At 35.8% G+C, this 19,601-nt stretch overlaps 1 protein-coding gene and 1 long non-coding RNA gene across 10 annotated transcripts in view; one reads left to right on the top strand and one right to left on the bottom strand.

Moving 5' to 3' along the window:
• LOC144291785 (uncharacterized) overlaps nucleotides 1–3,777 on the bottom strand; it is a 52,619-nt gene extending 48,842 nt beyond the window's left edge. For all 5 annotated transcript variants that reach the window (XR_013359283.1, XR_013359286.1, XR_013359285.1 and 2 more), the window contains exons 1-2: nucleotides 3,650–3,777; nucleotides 1,120–1,214 (exon numbers count right to left, since the gene is read on the bottom strand). This is a non-coding gene — a long non-coding RNA (uncharacterized LOC144291785). The remainder of the gene's footprint in view (nucleotides 1–1,119; nucleotides 1,215–3,649) is intronic.
• The window catches only part of LOC144291784 (uncharacterized), a 73,716-nt gene that overhangs the window by 6,086 nt on the left and 48,029 nt on the right, over nucleotides 1–19,601 (top strand). The window contains exon 1 of one of the 5 annotated variants that reach the window (XR_013359282.1): nucleotides 15,095–15,109. The exons of the other annotated variants lie outside the window; for them this stretch is intronic. The gene's annotated coding sequence lies outside the window, so the exon portion shown is untranslated. Of the gene's footprint in view, nucleotides 1–15,094; nucleotides 15,110–19,601 lie in introns of those variants that run through there. 5 annotated transcript variants of the gene reach the window in all.

Below are 19,601 nucleotides of genomic sequence, written 5' to 3'. Positions count from 1 at the left end.
ACCCTGATGATGCCGACCTGAAACTGAGCTCTGCTCTTTTTTGCTTCCAAAAGAATCCAATGCAGCTTTACCATGGTTTACTAAAAATATGACATGAATTGAGGCATCATATGCAATGCATGTGTCTCTCAGCCATCTCACATACCCTCACTTCCTGTTAGTGCTCCAAACCACTCTTTGTCCCACTTGCCAAAAGCCATCATTCCCCAAATGAATCTCATCAATGATACGCAGTCTCCTCAAAAGTCTAATAAATCCTATTCCATTCCTCAATCTGCTCTACTATAATCTAGGAAGGTCAAATAATCCTCTTCCCAGACACAGAGAGGGTTGTACCCTCCCCAGTTAAAGCTGGAATTAACCAGCAAACAACGTAACCCACAAACCTTGAGTTGCACATATATTCACATGAGTATTGGTCTTATGTTATTTGAATTTGAGCACAGACCCGTGTCCCTCTATAATTACACATTCGCAGAAGCACAACCAGCAACTGCAACTTATTCATCATTCATATTATCACAGGCATTTCTTAAAGAATGTCACAGAGATCCAACATAAGCCCAGACAGTCCTTCTCTACCACCTGTCCTGTATCACTAACTCTCACATTCCACAGTTTCAGGTAACTTCTTTCCTTACTTCACTCCACCTGTTCACCAGGCATTCTATACAAACACCCAGATTGGATTGTTCTTTTGCTTCCCTTAATTTTTTCTGATGACAGAATCAGTAAAAGTCTTCCCTCTCTGATTTTGTTCTCTACACTTATCCTCACCTTCTGAGGATGTCTCGTGTGGCAGAGCCAGCTCACTCCAATCACAGCAAATTCTCCCAGAATCTATATGCCTAAGAAGAAGGCTCAGCTTTTCCCATATGTTAAATAGAACAAAATCTTTTCCTATCCCAGACTGAATGCTACCTAACTTCCTGCTTGTGAACGACAGAAAGAATACTCTTTCCAAATGAAATCTCATCATCACCACAAGAGTGTGTCATGGCCCCCTGATGGGGACAAGTGTGCCTTTAGGATGTCTAGGTTATTTATTTTAAACGGCACTGGGGCAGAGATACTTGTCCTATAGCCCAGGTAGCAACAGAAGCCAGAGATTTTACTTACATTTTACATATTTTTCTTTAGCAGGAAACAGAAAGACCAGGCTGGCATTTTTCTAAAACTATCACTACACATCCGGAGTGTCTTGCAACAAATGCCTGCATAAGAAAATAAAGATATTTGTCTTGTGAAAAAATAACGTTTGGGTAGAAAAAAGAATAAATTTGGATCTAGAAAAAAATTATTTAACTTACATGAGCAAGATTAATCCACTTTATATTTCTGTGTAGAATACCATATCAGAAAACAACTTATTTTAGATTTCTTCATGGCACTTAGGCAAAAAAACAAAAAAAACAAAACAAAACAAAAAAAACAAACAAAAAAACAAGCAAACAAACAAAGCAGTAAATACTTGCCTTCATTTTCACATCTACAGGTCCTGTTAAAGTGATAACCCAAAACAACAGCAAAACTGTCAAGATTTCTAATTGGTCAGAATTCCCTGTGCCTTGAATGTTCAGAGGACGCTGTGAATTTCATTAGACATCAGTGCTTTTTATTGACCCCCTTATCCAAACAATCTCATGACAGTCAAGTTATGATTTCCTTTTTGTTTTAATTAATTAATTTATTTATTTAGAGAGAGAAAGAGACAGAGTAGGGGCAGAGGAAGATGAAGAGAGAATCCCAAGCAGGCTCTGTGCTCCACACAGAGCCCAACGTGGGGCTGGATTTCACGACCCTGAGGTTGCAACCTGAGCTGAAGCCAAGAGTTGGGTGTTTAATCTGACTCTGCCACCCAGGTACCCCTTCTATCTAGTTGGTTTTATAGTTATAAGCATTAATCATATGTTATTTATATATTTATATATGTAGTTCCATTATATATACTTATACATTTAAACAGTTATATGATTATTATGAGTATGTGTGCATGTATACACACATATAAATAGGTACTAGGTGTGTATGTATACATGTTTATATGTATACATACATTTATGTACATACATACATATATAATATGCATATTTGTATATTTACGATTGCATAGTTACATTAAACTATCTTTTTTTTAGGATTTTATTTATATATTTGAGAGGGAGAAAGAGAGAGCGAGTGAGGATGGGGAGGGGTTGAGGGAGAAACAAACTTCCTGCTGAGCATGGAGCCTGATGCAGGATTCAGTCCCAGGACCCTGGGATCATGACCTGAGCCAAAGGCAGACATTTAACCAACTGAGCCAGGTGCCCCAAATCTCATCTTTTTTAGGACTTTTTTAAGATATTATAAACTCCTTAGTTATGCTTCAATTATCTCTTACATCTTATCACTAATAAAGAAATATCTTTTAGGTTGAAGTTCCTTTTTTATTAAAATGATTTCTACAGAAGTAAATTAGATCAGTCTTATGTACACTATTAATAGTTTCCATTACGGTGGGTACTCCCTAATGCTGCCTCCAGATTCTAAGGTGGACTCTTCTTTGGCATCTGCAGTGACATCATGACAAGATGGCATTTCTGCCTCCTATTCTCCTCACCCAGCAATCAGCCAGAAAGCCAAATGTCTTTCCACCCTCTTAATCGTAGACCCATGGAGGAGGCAGACATCCAGACGGCTTGATTCCTTTGTCTAAAATTCTGGGTGCTGGTCCAATCCTTCCCTCTGGCCCAAGGCTATCTTTTGTTTTTCTCCATCTGCAGGATTCCTGGCTTATGGCTATGCAGATGCCCGCAGTGGCACTACAAATCCAGGCTGAGCTCTTACTATCTTTGAAATGCTGTAATTATAATTGAGTGCTCAGTGTGTTTCTTCCCTTTAAAGAAGGAGCCATGGCTCAGGATACAAGAAGAAGGCATGCCACCAGATTCTGATCTATTTTAACCATCATGTTCCTAGAGAGCCAAACAGGACACTCTGAGTGTTCCAAGAAACCCAATCATATTTCCCTTGACTTTTTCTAATTTTGGCAAGGATTCAATTTTATGAAGTCATATAAAGAGCAATAAAAAGAGAATATGGCTGTGAGTGGGTTATCTTAATTGAGCCAGGTCAGGTACTTATAACAGCTTCTGCTTAACATGGTAGTGACCGTTTGCAGGTACTGGTGTGTTTGAAACCTGTCATTTCTTTTGTAGGCAAATCTCTAGGCTAGTTAACAATTCACTGACATATGGCACATTTTAAGAAATGGTTGTTGGAAAATAAGGAATTATGTGTGGGTGGAATTAATCCCTATTTTACCAATAGCATCCTCTTCACTGTCTGCAAAGATCATCCATTAACCAGCAAGCTTTCCTGTTCCTTTTGAATAAAACAGAAACCCATACTAGCAAAATGTCACAGTTCTCACAATCTACTATCCCTTTTTTCTAGAGTCTCATTTTCCCACAGTTGAGTTAAAATTCTACACCAAGACAAACTTCTTCTATGAGGGGGTCTGGTAGGAGAGAGAGTGTCCCCTAACGGCTATGTCTACTGAAAACTAAAAATGACTTTATTTGGGGTGGAGGAGGTCTTTGCAATTAAGGTCAGAGTCTTAAAATGAGGTCTTCCTGGATTATCCCCCAAATCCAATGGCAAGTACCTGTTTTAGAGGTGAATACCCAGAGGATAAGCCATGTGAAAACAAGGCAGAGGCTGGAGTGATGCATTCACAAACCATAGAATATCTGGAACCACCAGAAGCTGAAAAAGGCAGAGGATGGAATCTTGGAGTCTCTAGAAGTTCCATAGTTCTGACAAAAGCTTGATTTTGGACTTGCAGACTCTAAAACAGGGAGAGAATAGATTTCTGTTGTTTCATGCCACCAAGTTTGTGATAATTTGTTACAGCAATGCTGGGAACCTAAGTGAAGGCTTAAATTGTACATATTTTAGGTTTTATGAGCCTTACAGTCTCTGTAGCAACTATTCAACTTTGTCTCTTAGTGTGAAAATAGTCATAGACAGTATGGAGACAAATGAGCATGGCTGTGATCTAATAAAATGTTATCTATGGAAATTGCATTTTCCTGTGTCACAGAAATATTCTTTTTGAGCTTTCCTTAAATACTGAAAATGTAAAGACTGTTCTTGGCCTATGGGCCATGGAAAAAGAGGCAGTGGGCCATATGAGGCCAACAGGCAGTAGTTTGCGAACTCCTGTTCTGGAGGGCAGTAGCACAATGATGGTGTAGGTGGGGCAGCATTGGGAATGCAGATTACACTCACTGTAGAGTCTGGTTTCAATGTCTGATCTTTTTTCTCTTTGGAGATGCCTTGAATCCAAACCTAGTTTCTCAATGGATCATCCCAAGCAACAATATATGGAGCATGTTAAGAATCCTGATAGTCCCTAATAGAACTCAATCGTGGGTTAATAAATCTTGGGCTCAGCTCCCAGTCTTCTTCAACTCACATCAAACTGATATCCTTTCCTTGTTAATGTCTTGGAGAAATCATTCTAAATCTTACTTACATATTAAAACCAAATATGATTTTATATATTAAGATCAAATATCCTTTAAATACATCTCTGTGTCTGTGCACATGCATATGCATGTGTGCTTAGGTCTCATCACAGAAATTCTTATTTTACTATTCTAGGGTGGACCCTCAAGTACAGGAATTTTTAAACTCTTTCCATTTAAGAATGGTTAGAACAGTCTGACACTGAGAAGCATTTGTTTTCAGAGATCCTAAACCTGGGATCCTAAACCTTAATCATCAGCCCCATACATGTAGCTGCCGAGAAATTTGCTCTCATGCCTCTCAGAATTCTTATATGGCCCACTAATTTATCAAAATAATATTCTAACACGGTGCCTTTCCGGTGTTCCAGAGAAGCAAAGTTACAGCTGTCAGAAGTTTGACAGACTGTTGAAAACATGAAATCAGCTATGGAAATTGGGCGTTACAAAATGCCATGGGGAATTTTTCTGTGACAGTGTAGAAATTACAAACTTTTATCAGGGCTGAAAATTCAAATAAAGAAAAACTTGAAGTGGTAAATGGTGTAGAGATTTACAATACCTCACTCAGGAATCTGTTCCCCCCCCCCCCAAAAAAAAAACTTTTAGTCACAGTTTACTCGTGCTCCCTTAGGCATCCCTCCTACCACCTGGCTCATATTTCATACAAAGAAAATCTAACAAGAATCAGATGGGAGATTTGACTCCATGAGGAAGGAGGCACAGCTTCCGAGGCTGCTCTGTTTGTTCATTTTCAATTCCCATTTCTTCCTGCTCTCTTCCTTACGATTCTCTCCACCTTCCTCCTGACATATATTGCCAATTTTTATTAACCTTCTCTTGGGAGTTCTTTTGACAAGCATGGTGTTGGAGAATGGCTTTGAATGAAATATTTATTCTGTGTCTGATATTGTCTTAGACTATGGGCCTACAGCCTTCAAGTCCCCTCTTTCTCACACATTTCTAAGAAGGAAATTAATACAACTGAAAATAAAGAAATTAGGTAAGCCACTACTAATTTATGCAAAGATTTACACATATGAAAATTAATCATAATTATTTATTATTATTAGAATTCTTTCTTGAACCCATACTTTTTGTGCTAAACATGTATTCTGTGGCCTTTAATCTGTCTCTCTTTGAAATTTATCTAAGAGGTTTTGCTAAAAAGTCAGCTAACCCATATCTACTGAAAGAAGGAGTCATTTAAAAGGACGGCAGGCAACTGGGTGGCTCAGTCAGTTAAGTGTCTGGCTTTGGCTTGGGTCATGATCTCAGGGTTGTGGGATCAAGTCCCCCATGAACCCCCACCTGGGCCCCCATATGGCCTCCCCACTTAGTGGGGTTTCTGCTTCTCCCTTTCCCTCTGCCCCTTCTCATCCTACTCCCCCTGCTTGTGGTGTTCTGTCTCTTTCTCAAATAAATAAATTTTTTTAATCTTTAAAAAATAAAGTAAAAGGATGCATCAAGTAATCACTAATATTGTAGTTGTCATAAACCAAAATAATAATTAATAATAATAATAATAACAATAATAATAATAAATGCATCAGTAAAAAGAATGATCTTAAGATACCTGGTCCTCCTCTTTGTGACTAATTTATAACCACCAGTTTTACTAACAACATGAAATAGCACATATTTAGAAAGAATTCTAGATATATGAATAATACATTTTATCCAACATTTTATCAAATATATCAAAAATATTTGTTTATTGATTTTTTTAATGACATATACCAATTTTGGTAATAATGATTTATACTTTCAAATAAGCTTTTCAATGTATTCACAATTTACCAATTTTGTCTTCACCAAAACTTTTGCTGTAGGGGTAGTCACAAGTATTAAAATAACTTAATAGGTAGATAAGTAATAATATTTTCCATAATATAAAATTTCATTTGTTTTATATTATCCTAAAACACAAGGATCATTTTATCTCTTGTTTTTTCCCTTAGGATTCAGAGCTCAGGACAATAGAGATTGAATCATCTTAAGCAAAGAAGAGTAGGGGTGCCTGGGTAGCTCAGTTGGTTAAGCATTTGCCTTTGGTTTGGGTCATGATCCCAAGGTCCTGGGATAAAGCCCCATATCAGGCTCTCTGTTTAGCAGGGAGTCTGCTTCTCCCTCTCTCGGCCCCTCCCTCCTGCCCCTTCCCCCCGTTTGTATGCCTTCTCTCTCTCATAAGTAAGTAAGTAAGTAAGCAAGTAAATAAATAAATAAATAAATAAATAAATAAATAAAATCTTTGAAAAAAGATAAAAAAGAATCAAAGAAGGATTGAAAGAGGATAGGCATTGGACTCTGAAAGATATCTTCCCTCACTACTTTTTTTTTTTTTTTTTGTAATTTAGGAAATGTTATTTAATTTATTGCACTTTGAGTTTTATTTGTAAAATAAGCTTAATCTCAATATTGGGTAGTTGTTGGAATTTATAAGAAGGGACATAATAAGACATCGTTTTGGATATGGAGTAGAGGCCATCAAAAGCCTGGTAGCTAATATGATTCTCCTCATTTCTATACAGTGCACACCTGGGTTTGGTAACAGTAATCAGCACATTTATTGTTCACATTTATTCACTAATCAAGGCAAAATCAATAATTTTCCATAACATGTATTTTCATTCCTTTCTCTCAAAAAAATGGAGAAAAAAATATAACTGGGCTTAAAAAGAAAAAAAAAAAAAAAAGCCAGAAGATAAAATGAGCATCTAGCCAAGAAAGAAAGAGGAGACAAATTACTCAGAGCAAAAATGAAAGAGGACCCACTACTACTTATCCCATGGACATTAGAAGTGTAATAAAGAAATATTATGAAAAACACTATGACCCTAAAGTTGGAAACTGACACAAAGTGAACCAATTTCATGAAAGATACAATCTTCCAAAGATCACTCAAAGAGAAATGGACAATTTGAACAGGGCCACAGCTACTAGAAAAATTGAATCAATAATTAATGAGCTTCTAAGACAGAAAGTACTAGACCCAAATGGATCACCGGTGAATTATCTAAAACATTTAGGAAAAAAACATGCTATCAATTCTCCATAATCTCATACAGAGGCAGGTGCAGAAGGACTATTTCATAAACCATTCTATAAGACCAGCATTACCTTCAATCGACAGACAAGAAATCTAAGGTCTCTCATGAACATAGGTGCAAAAACCCTCAACAAATTCATAGCATATCAAATGGAACAATGTATAAAAAGAATTAATATACCATAGCCAAGTAGGATTTATCTCAGGTATACAAGTCTGGTTCAACATTTGAAGATCAACTAATACAATCCATTATGTTAATAGGCTAAAGAAAATTATCATGGGATTATATTGTTAGATGCAGAAAAAGCATTTGACAAAATCAAACACCATTCACAATAAGAACTCTCAGCAAACTGGACATAGAGAGGGACTTCCTTAACTTTATAAAGCACACCTACAAAAATCTGCAATTAATATCATATTCAGTAGTGAGAAACTACATGCTTTCCCCCTAACTTTGGAAATAAGGCAATGGTGTACTCACACATTCTTATTCAACATGTATGGAATATCCTAGCTAATGCAATGAGACAAAAGAAGAAGAAAAAGAAGAAGAAGATGAAAAAGTAGTAGTAGTAGAAGAAGAAGAAGAAGAAGAAAAAAAGAGGAAGAAGGAGGAGGAGAAGAAGAAGAAAAGGAAGGAAAGGAGGGAAGGAAAGAAAGGAGAAAAGAAGGACATACAGTTTGAAAAGGAATAATAAAATTATCTGTTTTCATAGATGACATAGTTTTCTATGTAGAAAATCTGAAAAAAATTTTGACAAAAACTCCAAGAACTACTTTGCAATTATAGTAATACTACGGGATACAAAGTTAGCATCCAAAAAGCAATCAATTTCATATATTCTAGCAATAAACAAATGTAATCTGAAATTAAAAACATATTACCATTTACGTTAGCATCCTCCCTGAAATGAAATACTTAAGTATAAATTTAATGAAATATGTACAAGATCTATATAAGGAAAAGTACAAAACTCTGATGAAAGAAATCAAAGAATTAAATAAATGGAGAGGTATTCCATATTCATAGATAGGAAAACACAATTTTCAAGCTAAAACACAATTTTTAAGCTGTCAGCTCTTTCCAACTTGATTTATAGATACAATGCAATTCAAGTCAAAATCCCGCCAAACTGTTTTGTGTCTATTGACAAACTAATTCTAAACTAATTCATGTGGAAAAGGCAAAAGACTCCAAATTGCTAACAGAATATGGAAGAAGAATAAAAAGAATGGACTCGACCTGATTTTAAGGTTTAATACAAAGCTACAGTAATCAATGCAATGTACTATCAGCAAATTAAAAAAGAAAAAAACAGCCATGAAACAGAAATATTAGAGCCCAGAAATAAACACAAAATATAGTCAACCTATCCTTGTCAAAGAAGTAAAGACAATTCAATGGAGAAAGAATGGTCTATTTAACAAATTAAGCTGGAACAATTTTTCCTCCACATGCAAGAAAAATGAACCCACACACAGACCTTACATACTTCACAAAAATTAGCTCAAAATAGATCATAGACCTAAATGTAAAACACAAAACCACAAAACTTTTGGAAGACAAAATTTTCACTTTTTAGGAAAAAATCTTGGGTTTGACAGTGGCCTTTTAGATATAACACCTAAAAAAATGATCCAAAAATAAAATAATTGGTAAATTATGCTTCAATAAAATTAGAACTTCTACTTTGCAAAAACACGTGGTTCAGAGAATGAAAAAACAAGCCAAAAGACTGGGAGAATATAGTTGTAAAATATATATGTGATAACACATTTGTATTCAAAATATACAAGGAAATCTTAAAATTGAGCAATAAGAAACAAACAACTCAATTAAAAAATGAGGATAAGAGGGTATGACCTGAACAGACATGTCACCAAAGAATAAATACAGATGGGAAATAAGAATAGTAAAGGATGCTCAATATCATATGTCACTAGGGAATTGCAAATTTGAAAAAAACATACAAGGAGATATCATTATATACCTTATTAAATAGCAAAATCTAAAAATAATCTGATAATGCAAAATGCTAGTAAATTTGTGGAGTAACAGAAACTCATTCCCTGATGTTAGGGATACAAAATGGAAAAGCCATTTGGGTGACAGTTTGGCAGTTTCTTATAGAGCTAAACATAGACTTACAATACAATCCAGCAATTATGCTCCTAGGTTTACCTAAATGAGTTAAAAAATGTAACAACACAAAAACCTGCATATGAGTGTTTATAGAAGTTTTAGTCACAGTTTCCAAAAAAACTATAAGCAACCAAGAAGTCCTTCAAAAGAGGAGATGAATGAACAAACTGTGGTACATTCATACAACAGGATATTATTCAGCAATTAAAGAAATATATTAAAGCCATGAAAAGACAGGGAGGAAATTTAAATGCATATTGCTCAAAAAAACAAAACAAAACAAAAAAACCAGTAACAACAGGACATATTTTGTGATTCCAACCATGACTCCAACAGTCAGAAATAGACAAAACTATAGAGATGGTAAAGAGATCAGTGGTTGTCAAAGGTTTAGAGGATAACAGAAATGAATAGTTGGAATGCAGAGGATTTTTAGAGCAGTGAAACTATTCTGTATAATACTAATGGTAGATATGTGACCTTAAGCATTTATCAAAACCTATAGAACTGGACAACACAAAAATTGAACCCTATGGTCATTCTGGATTACAGCTAATGGTAGTATATTAGTATTGGTTCACCAGTTATAACAAAAGTATTATCCAATGGAAGGCCCAAGTTGTTAACATATTCCAATTTCATTTCTTCTAAAGAATATGGCTTTCTCATCATGACACTCAATTATCACAGTTAATCAGTACTCTGATGCTACACTCATCAGAAGAGCATCACAGACCAGGAGACCAATAACTTGAAGTCAATAGAGCATGTAAGAACTCAGACCAAAAAAAAAAAAAAAAAAAAAAAAAGGGAAGAAGAAGAAGAAATTATAAAATTTTATTTTTTGTGACTCCTGCCATGCGATAATTTTCATTTTTAAGAGATTTAAAGTATAATAAGGCAAGGAAATAAGTTCAAGTCCACTGTAGCTTGATATCAGTGTAAAATTACTAGTGGTAAGATTGATTCAACGATAAACTTCTTTTTTAGACCCAAAGTGAATCACAACATTGTGCTCGAATTTTAGGAGACCACAGGTGAGAGAGATGCAGTGTACATCATTAGTTTTTTTTTTTTATATATATCTTCATGAGGACATTTCTATTACCCTGATAGGAAATTTAATTAGATGAGCAGTGTTACAAGATTCAAAACAGTTAGGTGTGCATATAAAAATGCATATACCTATTGAGACTACTTGCTTTTCAAAGTGACTCAACATAGGAAGCATATCTCTGGAAAATAGTAACAATTTGATATGCACCTCATGCGCTGCCTTTTATTGTTCCCTACAGCGTAAAGACAGTTGTCAGGTTGGAGACCTTGGCGCAATGCCCTGAGTGACATTACATAAGTCTGACTTATGTCCATCAGTGATAACAAATGAGATTCCTTTTTATTTCATTCAAGGAGAGGCAGACTATGTCATTTAGTAGGAAAGTTGCATATCCCGAGAAGAGCCTTCTTGGGTATGGCTCTATATGTGCCATCAAGTCTTGCAAATATTGCTATTATCTGTACAAAAAGGGTGAAAGCTAAAATGAAACTGATTATTTGTATTTTTCCCGACCCCTAATTTATAAGCTATGATTTGCCTGATGCTATCCTAGTTTTTAGAGAGGTAGCATGAGTTAAAAACACCATATAAACCTAACTTAGTTTTATAGAAATAGTCTGCAATAGAGTTGACATCTGACCTCTTTAGTTTTTAAACTTCTGTAGTCAGTAAGCCAACTACATTTCCCCCCAAAGGAATATAAAATGTATTTTGTGAACTGATAAAGCACACAGGAATAGGTGGCAAATTTTGGGGATACTGTGTTATGTACAACTAAAAAGGGAACATAATAACAGCAGTTATCTTCCATTTTTTTAATTTTTTCTTCTTCTGTTTTTTTTTTTAAAGAGAAATAAGAAAACATATAATATTTAATGTGCTCCTACAAGGTATTAGGTCCCTTCACATAATTTGCTTCATGTAGATCCTCACAACATTCCTGTGGAAGAATGTTGTCACTGTTTTACTGCTGAGGATGCTCGAGCCCAGAGAGCTCAAATAGCATGAGAAAAGCAAATAAAAAGAAGGAAAAGGAGGAAGAGGAGATGGAGAAGGAAAGAAGAAAAAGAAGATGAAGACAAAGAGGAATAAAGAGAAGAAAAAGAGGGATGGGGAGGGGAAGAAGGAAGAGGAGGAGAGGAAGAAGAAATAAAAGAACAATGAGAACAAGAACAACAAGAACAAGAATCATCACCATTACCACCTAAGTATGGTGTCCAGATGTTATCGCTTGTGAATAACCACACTGCTCTGAATGCCAATGAATTCCCAGTCTTCTATCCTTCATATTTCTTCAAGATCTATTCCTCATTTCCTATTAGCTATTTCCTTTGGATTTATTTTTCACTCCCTATTCTATTGTTTACTCACCAGGCAAGTGGGGTTAAGCCAGTTAACCTTAATCCATTCATCCATTCATTCTCTTTAGAGAGGTGCCAGGTGAGGGGAACAAAACAAAACAAAACAAAACAAAACAAAACAAAACAAAAAGGCAGTGACCAAGTCTAATCTCCTTGTTATCTGGACCTTCAGGTAAATTGACCAATAATATTTGCTAGAAAGAAGAGACCTTAGTGGGAAATGCCCCTAGTAGGATCTCTCTGGGGGCACCTGGGTGGCTCCTTTGGTTAAGCATCTGACTCTTGATTTTGGGTCAGCTCATGATCTCAGGGTCCATGAGATCAAGCCTCGCATTGGGTGTGAAGCCTGCTTAAGATTCTCTCATCCTCTCCCTTTGTTCCTCCTTCCCCTCACCTCCCTTTCTAAAAATAATCTCAAAAGAATAAAACAAAACAAAACAAAAAACAGGATCTCTCTGGCTACCTACTATCTTTAGTAAATAGGATGCAGGAACTAGGAGCACAGCTTTGAAGAGAATGTTGTATAAGCTCTCCAACTCTCTTTAGATTCCTTCTGCTGTCTGAGGGACTTCATGAACTTGACTTAGAAAGCTCATCTTTTCTGAGTCTGAAGCACATTTTTTATATAGGAAGAGATGATGTGAGAATCTGTCTTTGAAATTCAAGATTTCTTTCTGCTTCATGTGAGCTTTTTTGTAGCCGATATTCTGGCATTTTTTAAAGTAAAACAATAAATATTTATAATTTGCATTGAGTTGATAATCTGAACCCATGTGTTAGCTTACTCACCAAATTGACTATTGTTTACATATACCAATAGTTGATAAAGAGTAATTGGGAAAAATTAATAGATTGGGAACTCTAGAGCAGTTATACAGATTCTATAATTATGGATGACTGGTGTGTCTGCGTCTCTGTTTCCATGTCATCCCTTGACACCAAGAGTAGGTCTCTGGAAATTCAATTCATAAAATTCTGTAAGGCAGCCACCATTGGATTGCAGGCTAGGAAGTAGCCTAAGAAATTGGTGGCATATCCCTATCAACAGATGGCAGAAGAAAATGAACATTGTGGAGTTAAACTCCAAGAAAATTTCCATCAGGCACCTTAGATCTGTTCAATTTTATAGTAGTGGGACAGTGCTCATGGTCTTATTTTGATTGCAAGATGCCCTTCAGCATCAACCATCAGGAAATTTTGAAAAAAAATAAAAATATATTACAGAACCTGAAAATTACATAGCACACCTGAAGCCACACAGTGAAGTTGCTAGTTGCTTGGAAGGAGAGAGAGAGACAGAGAGAGAGAGAGAGAGAGAGCACAGGCCTGTGGTTGTGCTTTTATTGGGGTGGCGGGTATGGACCTGGAGCTTTGAGGGTTCACTCTTCATTGGTAAATTTAAATTATAAGCATGGCAATTTAACCTCCAGAAGAGAGAGGGGAAAAAAAAAGAAAAACAACCCTCCAACAAAACAGATATAAAACCATTGGTCCAAATGGTCAGGAATCAAAATTAACTGAGATCTCTAAAACAAAGGATCCTCAGTGGACTTGGCTTTCTAGTTAGTTATGTGGTTGGCAATGTGTTCATTTGAGATAACAGTTTTTGAAATGGATACCTCTTTGAAATAGACGCCTCAGAAAAGAAAAAGAACATCTGTCAGGGATTACATTACACTCACCTTCAACAAGTCATTTCTGAAGGTTTTGTCTTTACATCTATTGCTGTAAGCTTTCAGATTTCTAAGCCATGGAAGGCAGTAATAGTTTTGAAAATCAAAAATAGCAAATGCATTATATATAAAGACTGAGACCAGCTTAGCCAATAGTCTATTTTGATGTTTATCACACTATCTTTACCATTCGGATCCTCTGAGAAAGAGATGCCAGGACGGAATTAGATGTGCACAATATTTATTGGGGGAGACACTTGTGGAAGAAGCAGGAGTAAACAGGGAGTGCTATAAGACTACAATAGGACGACTCTAACTCCTGTGAAGAGAGAAAGGGAGGGAAGGGTCACTGCTGTGAGTTGAATAATGTCCCCCTAAGACTCACATGTTGAAGCCTTACTCCTCAAAGTGGTTGTATTTGGAGGTGGGTCCTTTGGGAGGTACTTAGGTTTAGAGGAGGAGGTCATGACATGAATGTGTGGCCCCATGATAGGATGAACGCCTTTATAAACAGGAAGAGACCACAGCCTTCTCTCTCTATAATGTGAGGATAGTTAGAGAAGGCATCGCTCTGTAAGACAGGAAGAGGGCTTCACCAGGGCACCAAGGTGCTGACCTTGATCTTCAACTTCTCAGCCCTGAAACTGTAAGAAAAAATTCCTGTTGTTAAAGCCACCCAGTCTATGGCATCCTGGAATGGCAGCATAGTATGATCAGGGAGGAAGAGATCCAGGCTGCAGCAAAGTTCTGAGAAAGCTTCACTCACTATGAGAGTAAATCAGGAAGCAAAATTCATCCATTAGCATCTCTCAGAGGCCTGTAATGGGCCAGCGTCGAAACTCTGTTTGGCCCAGTTCGGCTGGAAAGAGTCTTGGAGAAAGCTGGTAATTATTTCTATTGTTTATTTATAATTTCCTGTTACCACATTTCATCTAATTTTTCATTATATGTCAGATATGTGGGTTAGAGAGAAGTTTCCCTAGTCCTTAACCACGGCCCTTCTGGGTTTTTGATTGTTGAGTGCAATGGTCTTTATCTCCTTAGCTGTGAATACTTCCAGATTTGGTTCTGCCTTTTGGGGATTTAGAGTTTAGCTCCTTAGCCTCCACCCACAAGGCTTTTGAATCTGGCACATGTCCCAAGGAGACTGTGTACTTGAAGCAGGTACCCTTGTCTACTGGGGCGTTGATTCCTAAGCACCAAGGCTATGGAGGATTTTACTTTCTCCTTTTAGATGTCTTAGGCCTAGTCTTCCATCTTTCTGCTATACCACAGATCTCAAGAAATCTCTTATGGAACAAGCCAGGTATGTATTTGGGGCTCCTTTAGTAAACGGTCTGTTATGCCAGCTCTTACAACCATCATAGATCCCATTGTTCCTCTGTTCCCTAGCAGACTCCCACTACTTAATGTCATGTCTGATCCTTAGTCCCTGCCCAGATCTGACAAATGCCTCCAGTGTAGAGAGTGGTTGGCTATTGTCATTACCTAGAACAAGTTGAATTTTAATTTATCTAGTCCTTTCCCTAGATGTGTTTTTAAGTGCTTATGAAATTTGATTTTAGTAACATATCCATTTTTTTCTAGTTGTTACAGAGAATCATGGTCTCAGTAAACTTATCAATTTATTATGTTATCCTTTCTGGACACTGAGACATAATTAGAAATAACATCTCTCTGTCCCTCTCTCTGAGATCATAGAGGAATTTCCCCATGTTTTTTCCCATATTTAAAAAGACTTGTTATTTTTACATATAAATGTTTAGTCTAAGTGGAATTTGTCCTGTGCAAAGTGGGACATAGATCAAAATCAGTTTTCTTTTTTTTTAAGATTTTATTTATTTATACATGAGAGAAATGGGGAGAGAGAGAGAGAGAGAGGGAGAGAAGCAGACACAGGTGGAGGGAGAAGCAGGCTCCATGCAGGGAGCCGGATGTGGAACTGGATCCTGCGTCTCCAGGATCACACCCTGGGCGGAAGGCGGCGCTAACCTGCTGAGCCACCTGGACTGCCCCAAAATTAATTTTCAAATGGCTATTCCAGTTTGTCAATACTATTTATTAGATAACTATAACATTTTCCTACCTGAGTTGAGTTGCTGATTTATATTATAGTAAATATCTATATATATTTTGGTCTATTTTTAAATTTCTATGCATTTACATGGACTTTTCTGTTTGCTAATGAAAGTACACACTGTGCCTTAATATGCATCAGTATCTTGAAGGTGTATTCTCTCTAGTTTCTCTTCTACTTCAAAATTTCCCAAACTTTTCATATTAGTCTATTTTTCCATGTGAAAAGTAGTGATTTATTGTGGTCTCATTAAACATAAAATAACTTAAGGGAAATTGAGACCCTTATGATGGTGAATCTTCTTATCTAAAAATATTATATTTATTTCTATTTGTTACAGAATTTTTTGATGTCCTTCAGTAGTGCTTTAAAATATTCCATGCGTGTATCTTTCACTTTTCTTATTTACTATGTTTCTAGGAGTCTGATTTTGTCATTGCTGTTATGATAAATGGTGACTTTCATTTTTCCTTCTAAATGGTATATGGAAAGGCTATTGATGTTTGTGCCAATTCAATAGTTGAGTAACTAGCATGTTAAGTTTTTAGGTTCTTCTCTTGGGTGTCACACCTATAGAGTTATAGAATCCATACAAAATATAAACATTTTAATTTTTTCTGCATTTATTTTTAATTTTTAACTTTTAAGTGCTTTTTATAAACCATCATTGATAAGAGGTTAAAAAATAATAGTGTTAGGGTCCTAAGTTTCTTGTTTTTGACTTAGGAAATGTTCTACTGTCTTCTCATTAAGCATGCTGGTTTGGCAAGTGAGATAAATATATTATATGGATTTAGAAGGATTTATCTATTTCTATTTCTTGAAAATTTTATATTTTTTATTACTGAGTATTACAAATATATAGGAAGTACAAAAGCATAAATATATGTGCTGGTAAAGGGATTGCCACAAAACAAAACCTATATAACTATCAGCAAGGTCAAAGGAAAAGTATCTGCCAACTTTTAAAAGCACTACTCGTATAGTCTCTCAATCACTACAACTCTTTTATTACTGAAGTTGAATACTATTCTTCTTTGTGGTTTAGTATTGCTTGTAAGTAATTTTTAGGGTTTACTCTTTTACTTGATGTTAAATTTATAGGATTCATCCATGTGGTTGAGTTCATTTTTATTGCTCTATAATATCGACTGTATACATTTACTGGAGTTCATATACCTCATTTACTGTTGATGGACATTGGCGTAGTTTTCAATTTGAAGATATTATAAAAATGCCACCATGATTATTCTTATATACATTGTCTACGTAGATGTGTGTGTTGAGTATATGTCAAAGAGTAGAACTGCCAGACCATAGGGAATACATACACACAGTCTTTAGTTGGTCATTCACATATATATATATATATAGTTTCCCTAGGTGGTTATAAAATTTTCAGTCTCACCAGCAGTTTATAAGAATTCCAACTGCTCATCACCATGGCAAAACTTGTACTTGTTAAGTACATTTTAAAAAAGCTGAGGAGAAAAAAGATCATTCAATAATGAAGAAAATAACAAATGGTCAGGAATATACATTTGTCCTGTAAATGCAGTATATAACCATTTAGTCTTAATCATGTGAAGTAAACACTAATGGAATTAATATAATTGATACATTGCAATGATAGGGTGATATTTTTAACATGCTCTTCATAAAATGATAGGTCATAGAGCCTAAAAAGTGAGTAGTAGTAGAGAAAATGTTAATAACATGATTAATGAGGTTGGTCCAATAGACATGTGAAGCCCTGGTACTAAAATATTGACATCCACCTTGTTCTCAAGCCCATTTGGAATACGAACAAGTGAATTTGAGGCATCATATATACATACTTCCAATGTAAATACTAATTAATAGTAAAATGAAGAAAAGCAATTTTAAGTGTAAATATTTCTTATTTGACCAAAATGTAAAATTACATACAGAAGAGTGAAATGTCAGCAGTAAATATTTCCTGATTCTCAAATTCTGACTCTTTATTGCCATGCCTCAGAGATTACTAATAGTGGTAGTTCATACTGTGTTTTTTCTGGAGTTAGTGCAAAATTTTTTATGCTAAGAAACAATATAACACATTGTAAGGGTGTTTTTTAAAGATTTATTTATCTTTTTTATTTTAGAGAAGGAGAGAGAAAGTGAGTGGGTGTGGGGCAGAGGGAGAGAATCTCAAGCAGACTCTCCACTGAGTGTGGAGCCCAATGCAGGGTTTGATCCTATGACCCATTAGATCATGGCCTGAGCCAAAACCAAGAGTTGGACGCCCAACCTACTCAGCCACCCGGGCACCCCAACACATTATAAGTTTCTATTGATTCCCTTTGTTTTTATAAAGATGGGTCACATTATACAAATGCTTATTTAGTTTTATATTTTTTTTTACCTAAGATATATCTATTGTAATTATGTATGTATGCATTGTATATACATATATAATCTCCTCATGTACATTTATTGACATTTCAATGTGAGATCTCAGATTAAAGAAAAGCAATTTGCACAATATGTTTGTGTGTGACACACATTATTGTTTTTATTGCTGAATAGATTTTCATTACATTTTATGCCATAATCATCTACTGTAGGGTAAAGGATGGGGAACACCTAAATCAAGCTATTTAGAGAGCAGTATATCCATTTTGTCACTTAAAATATTTCTCTCAGAATTCAGGAAATAAATTTTTTAAGGCAGAAAATCAAGGGGAATATCTTTACAAATGAATTCACCTTAGAGCTTAGATAAGCTACTTATCATGAATATATGTGAAGTAGTATTTATGTGGCACATAAGACAGGACAAAACTACAATTTGCTTATTAATTCTCCGCTTAAAATTTCCATTGACTTTTTGACACAACTTGAAAAAATGCAAACGTCTTATAGATTTTTCAGAATTGAATCTGGCATAAGTTTCCATCTAAGTTTGTGTAATTCTAGAACCATAGCCCTACTGCACCAGTGATATTCCCCTGGGTGCATCATGGCTCCGTGACTCTGCATAGTTTTCTCCCCCCACTGATTGGAATGCCTGTTGGAAAAGTTTCCTCTTGACACATTCCTATAAACCTTTCAAGTGACCCCTGTAAAATCACCTGCATTGACTCTGATGTGTCCTCAAAAGACTTTTATGGTGTTTTTTTTCCCCAAGATTTTATTTATTTAAGAGGCAAGGAGAGCCAAAGAGATCACAGAGGGAGAGGGAGAAGCAGACTTACCACTGTGCAGAGATCCAGACGTGGGGCTCTATCCTAGGACCCTGATATTTCCTGAGCTGAAGGAAGATGCTTAACTGACCGCTTGGTCAGGTGCCCCCAATTTTTTTTATTTGTTCCATCCGAGACCTCCATTGTTATTTCTTTATTATTTACATGGCTATATCTCAGTATTATCACTATTATAATGTAAACTTTAAACCTGTCCTTCTCCCTTGATGCTGAATCCTTCCTTACAGCATGGGAATTGCCTCTTGTTAATCTTTGTATCTGTATTGCCTAGCACAGTGCCTCGCTAAAACATTGACAAGACATATGGAATTGGAATGAATAATTGAACACATTTACACTTCTGGTGTAATATTTCATGCTCCCTGATGTTCTGCTCTTTCCTCAACCAGTATCGATTGGGTGGTCTCATTAACAATCCCGTAAAAAAAAAAAATCTCATTTCTTAAAAATGCGTCTTAAACTTCATACTTCAATCATATTAGAAACTCTAAACA

This window comes from Canis aureus, chromosome 20 (genome assembly GCF_053574225.1).
Source record: "Canis aureus isolate CA01 chromosome 20, VMU_Caureus_v.1.0, whole genome shotgun sequence".
NCBI lineage: Eukaryota > Metazoa > Chordata > Mammalia > Carnivora > Canidae > Canis > Canis aureus.
This window is presented reverse-complemented; position numbering and strand designations above follow the sequence as displayed.